Below are 7,723 nucleotides of genomic sequence, written 5' to 3' on the forward strand. Positions count from 1 at the left end.
ACTTTAACCTCTTTTAATAAAATTTTTAATACGATTTCAAATAGTCATCTACCTATCTAAGGTTCTAAATAGGTTTTATAATAAATACCTCACTATACTTGCTCAAAAAATAAGACTTTATAACCTAACCTTAAAAAACATAACCTAACATTATTGTGCGCATCTCCCATCTATAATACCCAACTTTTTAAAATTGTTAATGTTATTTTAAAATTGTATTTCAAATAGTTTATATATCTATCTAGGGTTCTAGTTCGACTTTATGATTAAATACTCACAATAATTGCTCAAAAAATAAAACTTCATAACCTAACATAATATACTGTTCTTCTTATCTAAAATTCTCAACTAGTTCTATGACTTTAAATAACAAAAAGTGACAAAACTCACCTTATTGCTTTTCTGTGGCTTAGCCGAGTTCTTTGTTTTGTATTTTGGGTATTTTTGAATATGTATTTTGTAATTAATTTGAATCGTAGATTTCTATTGATAATTAATTGTAATTAGAACTGTTAATATCCATAGTTAGGATTTGATTATGTTGAAAGAGCAGCGTAGAACAGACGACGGGAGAAAAAAGCGACGAGATGACTTCGATTCGATATTATATCGATGCGATATCGATTGTATTCGATTCGATTCGATATTCTATTCGTTACGTTTCGATTCGAGCCCCAATCACGATGCACAGTGTTTTTGGAACTGCCCTCGGAAACTCTTTGTATTCATTTAACCGATTTCCATCATGATTACTTTTTCTTATACAAATTTTTTAATTAATTTAATTAATTAATTTTTCTCTAATCTTGAGTTATTTTTGGGCAAGATCTTTTTTTTTTGTGAAGTGCAATAAGAGAAGAAAAAAAAATTAGATAAAATATTAGATTTTTTTTTAGACGAAATCACAATTACAGCAAACACACACAATACAAAACGGAAACGGAAACGGGAACGTAAACGAAAGCGGAAACGGAAGTGACAGCACTCGCGAAACCGTTAACCGAATTCGATTATTTTCTCGTCGATTACTTGGACGCTTTGAATGGCTCATTGTTCCATGGATGGGATTTGGATTTGGATCCTGGGCAGGATCTCCCTGTTAATTTGCTTGCTCCTCCTCGTCTTCCATCCACCGTCGCCATTTGGGGAGAATGATTTGGATTGGAGTGGTGGTGGGGGGGGTTGGTGTGTCCAAATGGTATTTATTCTCCTTCCTCCTTCCTCTTCCTATTTTTTTTGTATACTTTGTTGTTTTATTTTCACCTCCCTCTAGCCCCTGGCCTGCAAATGAGGGGGAAAAAAAGAAGAAGAGCGGAAAGCAAAGGAAACGGAAATTTTTTTTATGGCTTTTCAATAAATTTGCAACAAATTATGGTCGTTTCTTTAAGGATATATGTATATATATGTGTATAAGTGAGTACGTGTGTTTGTGCCTGCGTGTGTATCTAAGTATCTGAATCCTTGTAACTTGGTGCGTGCAAGTATCTGAGTATCTGCGTATCTGAGTAACTGAGTGGGTGATGGATGAAGTGTTTGCTGAAACTGCCGATGGGATTGGGGTTGTCCAAATAAACCTAGTTTTCCACATTTTGTTGCCATCTCTCTCGCACTAGTATAGTGCGTTTCATGGCTTTAAAGTGGAGTAGGAATGTGCGTTGGTGGTATGGTATGGTATATCGATTAAGTGCAGGCCCTTTAATGAGGTCACTTAATGCAGTAATCAAAAGCCTCAACGTTTCGGTGTAAATCAACTCAATATTTCGTCTTAATAGTCATTGAAATTAATTGGCAGAAAGCCAAGAAGCGATTGCTCATTAAATTCCAGTCTCCACAAACATAACTTTGACATTTCTCAATAATTGAGTGTGTCCTTTGGCGATGGCTCCAATGGCCATCAATGCCAAGGAGTTGCATCTACAAATTCTCTCAAATAATTCTCACAATTTGCATATCAAGTGTGCTATTTAAAATGTATATAATGGCTTAATGCTTTTTCCTTTGTGAAAGGTTAGTTTTGAGGGGATTTGTCCGTCTGTCCGCATGTCCGTCTGTCCGCGTGTCCGTTAAATTATTCTTTGGTTAGTCTAGTCCTTTGGTTTTAAGGATATGGAGCTGAAATTTGGTATACAGACGGTTTATTATAATAGGCAGCTTATGTATTAGAATAGAAATATTAAGAAAATTCACTGTCCGTTTGTCCGCGTGCCCGCAAAACTATTCTTTGGCTAATAAGTCCTTTAGTTATAAAGCTACGGAGCTGACATTTGGTATACATGCTGTTTATTATGTCTGCTTAAAGGCAGCATATGTATTAGAATAGGAATATTAGAAATATCTACTGTCCGCTTGTCCGCGTGTCCGTTAAGCTATTCTTTGGCTAATAAGTCCTTTAGTTTTAAAGCTATGAAGCTGAAATTTGGTATACAGCCTTATTAATATATCAAGAAGTATATATACCAAAGCTAACCAAATAGACAGACTAAATCTTATCATAGGTAAGCTCTATACCATACATCTAGACTTTCTTTGAAGGATATGCCAGTTTTAAGGCAAAGCTACTAAATAATTAACCTTAAAAATCAGCAGATTCTTAAATATTTTGAAAAATAAAAGTTTCAAAATATTTCTTATATTTTTTTTAAGAAAACTACTCTCTTCCCGAACCTTTCTCAAAGAACTACCAACCATAACCTATAGCCACCAGTCTTCAACTCCTTCTAATACCAAAATACACCTCCCAGAGTATATAAACCTCCACCTCCCCCCTCCTCCCCCCTCGGAAACTAGCTTCTCTTACCTGTTTTTTTGTAAGCTGATTTATTTCTTGGCATTAACCCTTAAGAAATAAAAGAAAAGTATAACGAAAAGCTAAAGCCTTGAGCCTCCCCTAACCCTATATTGCTCTCTAGCCTTTATCCTTTTCCGCATTGGCCTCCCCCCTTAACTTTTTTTTTTACACCATATTCTCGCCCCCTTTTATTTCGCTGATGTTCTCCGCAAGGCTTTTTAAACTTGTCATACATTTTGATAAAGAATTCGCCTTGTTCCCTGGAGGGCTCGAGATGCTGTCAGCACGGTGCGGGGCGCAAGGTGGTGGTTGGTTACCTGCCACGCCTGCTTCCACCTCCTGGCAGTCCTACCGGTCCTGCCAGCCCCCCATTTTGCTGCGCTGGGGCGTGCAAATTTTTGCACATTGAATGGATCCTGCCAGCACCGCACCACCCCTCCACCCCCCCCGGCCAACACTTCCTCCCAGGTCTTTAACCAAATTCGCATTCTTTGCAATTTAAGCGAATTCCTGTGCTCCGGCTCCGGCTACGGCTCCGGCCCGCGGGCCAAAGAGCTCCGCAACTTGACTTTGTCTTTTGTAGTTTTATTTCATTTCATTTCAGTTCGTTTCGTTTCGCTAATGGCAACATTCTGTCACTACACTTAAACAAAAAATTTGAACTTTATAAGTGTTATTTTTAAGTTAATTTTTAATTGTTTTAAGGTATCACATCTTTAGCAATGTTTTTTATTCGATTTTTAAAAGGGTTTACATGGGTTATTAATTGGGATACAATATATTGCCTCTTAATAGTTTCTTCAAGTGTATTTTAAACTGAAAAAAACTCTTTTTAAATAGAGTAAACCTTGTTTAAAAAAACTCTACTCAAAGATGTATGCATATTCCTAAAATTTAAAGCATAGCTATTTTTGTAGACTACATACAAACTCCATTAAAACACTTTTAATGTTTGTATTTTACTTCAATTATAAAATTATTACTTTTATATTTTAAAATGTATTAGAAATGCTTTCTTTTATAAACTTATTTTATATATGTACATACATATATTGTCAAAAGAAACTTTCTATTTACGAAAACTATAAACTCCTAAAAAAATATAAACTAAAACTATAAACTATAACTCCTATAAACTTCCAGAACATTTGTTTCCCAAAAAAAACGTGATAAAGTAACTTATGTTGAAAAGAAATTAAAGTCATAATATTGTAAATTTATAATAAAAGTCATCATGAAATTATTCTCATTATCTTTATCATAATTGCTAAAATGTAAAGAAAAATATAACAAATACTTACATTAACACTATAATATATACAACTTAATAATCATTCCTTTACACAAGTTTTAAACATAGGGTTTGCTAATAGAATAAAAAGCCCTGTATCTGTTATTATAAATTTTACTTTTATCCCTATATCTGCCCATATATACATATATGCCCCTATATCTGCCTAAGAATGCCTAAGAATATCCCTATATCTGCTTTAACAAAGAGCTATAATACATAGTGTAAATTGTTTTGATTTAATCATATAACTATAATATATCTTAATTTAACATAATTATTACAACAAAACATACACAATTATAAATATATACATATATTATTATGTATATTTAACACTTAAAGCTTTACAAAAATGGATTAGAAAATATGTTTTAACATAACCCTCCACCAAGTTGGATTAGTTTTGTAAACTTTTCTAATCCTATTTTTTTCATCAAGTTTCTATAAGTTTTCTTTATTTCTATATAAAGATGTACATACTTTCAGAATATTTAAAATGTAAACTAGGCGAGAAAGGATAAGGGTTATAGGATAAGGGTAAGGGAAAACACCTCTCAAATAATGAAGAACCAAAGAATATACACTTTTATAGAAAGAATTGTAATAAAGACTTTTATCTACATAGTTGTTATAACATATTTAGAAATTATAGGGAAATGGTAATACTTGGAATCTTTTATAAAACAAAATCGTATCATAAAAACATTAAATTATATTCCCAAAATAGATCTAAAGCTTCTTTTAGTCTTTTTTCATAAATTATTATCATAACAAGAAAGGAAAGCTAACTTCGGGCGGAGCCGAAGTTTATATACCCTTGCAGCTAAAACCGGATATATATCGCAAACATCGGATATAGTTGGCCGATCCTTATGAAATTTGGTAGGATGGATCAAAATATAATCTGTACCAAGTTCCAGCTTTCTATCTTCAAAAACACAAAAGTTGGGTCATTTCCGATCGTTCAGTTATATGGCAGCTATAGGATATAGTCGGCCGATCCTAATGAAATTTGGTAGGTTGGATCAACTAACCAAAAATAGAGTCTGTACTAAATTCCAGCTTTCTATCTTCAAAAACACGAAAGTTGGGTCATTTCCGATCGTTGAGTTATATGGCAGCTATAAGATATAGGCGGCCGATCCTTATGAAATTTGGCATGACGTAATGTTTTGCCAAAAATAGCTCTCATTTGAACTCTCTAACTCTAAAAACACCAAAGTTATACCATTTCCGATCAATCAGTTATATGGCAGCTATAGGATATAGTCGGCCGATCCCGGCCGTTCCGACTTATATACTGCGTGCAAAGGAAAGAAGGGTGTGTGCAAAGTTTCAAGACGATAGCTTTAAAACTGAGAGACTAGTTTGCGTAGAAACAGACAGACGGACAGACGGACAGACGGACATGCTCATATCAACTCAGGAGGTGATCCTGATCAAGAATATATATACTTTATAGGGTCGGAGATGTCTCCTTCACTGCGTTGCACACTTTTGGACAAAATTATAATACCCTCTGCAAGGGTATAAAAACAAGAGCTAAACCTAGCCCAAAACCTAGACCTTCCCCAAAGAGATCTCAAAACCCCCAAAAACTATGTCTCTTTTTCAAAACCTAACTTAAATATCCCACCTCTTATAAACCCATTTATTGAAATAATTTAATTGAATCATAAATTTAGTTGATTTTTTGATAAAACTGAGAAAGTTGGGGGGCATGGTGGCTGGTGGAAGGACCTCTCCTCAATGAAGCATCCCCCCTGCCTACTGGTTATTTTGAAAGTTTGAACTTTTCTTCTCGGCTTTCACTCTGTTATCCTTCTGGTTTTTCTTTTTTTTAGCTCCTTGTTTGAATTTTCTTAACTTGGCTTTTGTCTTTCATTAGGCACTTTTGCGAGGACATGGCGGGGCTATTAGGAAGAAACCAGCCCTATTTGAGTGATGCTCACCCACACATATACACATATACACAACACACCTAAACACACACACCAATACAGGCGGAAAGATACGCATTTAAACACACACACAAACACACACAAAATGTTCAAGGACATTTCCAATGGCAGTGCGCAAAAAAATCCAAAAAAAAAATAGTAAGGATGAAGAAAAATCTTCATGAGGTCCTCAATGGATCGTAGAAAAATAAAAAGAAAGCTGAGGGGAAAAGTACAAACAAAATTATCAAAGGCAGCCCCCAAAATAATAATACCTTTCGGTTTTCAAAGAAAAACAACAAAAACAAAAATATCTACGCTTAGTTTAACATTTTCCATGTGAAAGCCATTAAAACAAAAAAAAAAGATAAATAGAAAAACATTATTTGAAAAATATTAGACGAAATAATAATTATTTTTATGTATTTTACAAATGTGCGAGACCTGTGCTGCAATATTTTGAATATGAAAATATACATTTTTAACGATGCGACGCAATCCAAAAAAAAAACACAATTTTTCAAAATTTTAATTTTTTTTGGACTCGAGGTTCATGTATTTACGTCACAAGAGTTTTATAGTTCTTTAAATATTAATAAAAGCACAGCGTCAACATAATCAAAAAAATTAAGATTCACCCACACAAACACACACAAACACACACACACTAATATTATAAATAATTATTTTTCAAAACCGCCAAAAAAAAAACTTGTCGTGGGGGGGATGGTCTTTTTTTTTTTTTTACCTACCTCCTCAGAGCTTGTTGTTTTCTTTTTAGATAATTTTTTTAAATAAAAAATTTATGTTGTTTATTGTTAATTTTAATATTTTTTTTAATTAACGCGTCGCGTACACTAGAAAAAATATGCAAAAAAAATTGAAAAAAGAATTAAGGATTTCTTTTTGAAAAAAGACGCGACGACGACGAGGACAGCGACGACGACGAACGAGGATGACGACGGAAGCTGCGATTTTACGGCGGACAGCAGTTTACGGCTAAATACTAACACTAAAAAATTTCTCCTTTTTTATTTTTTTTTATTTTATAATTTAGAATTTTTTTTTAAAGGTCGTTTTTTGGTCTTCCGGCTGATGCTGTTACTGCTGGTGGTGCTGCTACGACGGCGGCGGCGTCGGCGGATGCTGCAAGTGTTGCTGCTGCTGATAGTGATGGTAGTGGTAGTGGTAGTGGTGGTGGTGGTGGTGCTACGGATGCCACTGGCACTGGCACTGCTACTGCTAATGCTACTACTGCTGCTGCTGCTGCGGGATATTGCTGCTGCTGCGAATCGCGTGTCGCGGCTCTTAACATCGCGCCGTTTACCCAACGACTGCTCCAACGCTGACGCTGGAGACCGTCTGTGTCGTCTGTGCGGAGTCCCCAACCGAGTCGCCCGCCACCGATTCGCATCCGAATCCGAAATCCGAAATCCGAGCACCCGACTCCCGAGTCCCGATTCGGACTTCTCTGCCGGCGTTGGCTGCTTGTTGCGGCAGCGACTGCGCCAGCAGCAGCGCCAGGAGATGCTTTCACCTTGAGCTTTTCGATATCGAAACATAAAAGCTTTCGCATGCACGCACCTATGTAGCTTTTGAAGGTCAACCAACCACCCCCCCTGCCCGCCGCAACCATCGACAAGCTTGGACGCCGCAAAAAACCGAAATGCCGGCTTCCAGGCTCGAATCCTTTTTGGCTTT

The 7,723-nt window shown here is 35.7% G+C and overlaps 1 protein-coding gene across 6 annotated transcripts in view; it reads right to left on the reverse strand.

Moving 5' to 3' along the window:
* The window catches only part of LOC108129539 (potassium voltage-gated channel protein Shaker), a 159,310-nt gene extending 151,853 nt beyond the window's left edge, over positions 1 to 7,457 (reverse strand). For 4 of the 6 annotated variants that reach the window (XM_070282626.1, XM_070282633.1, XM_070282609.1 and 1 more), the window contains exons 1-2: positions 6,775 to 7,457; positions 391 to 1,281 (exon numbers count right to left, since the gene is read on the reverse strand). The gene's annotated coding sequence lies outside the window, so the exon portion shown is untranslated. The remainder of the gene's footprint in view (positions 1 to 390; positions 1,282 to 6,774) is intronic. The other 2 variants (XM_070282606.1, XM_070282613.1) reach the window with 2 other exon arrangements.
* Between the last annotated feature and the right edge of the window lie 266 nt (positions 7,458 to 7,723).

This window comes from Drosophila bipectinata, chromosome XL (assembly GCF_030179905.1).
Source record: "Drosophila bipectinata strain 14024-0381.07 chromosome XL, DbipHiC1v2, whole genome shotgun sequence".
In the NCBI taxonomy this organism is placed as follows: domain Eukaryota; kingdom Metazoa; phylum Arthropoda; class Insecta; order Diptera; family Drosophilidae; genus Drosophila; species Drosophila bipectinata.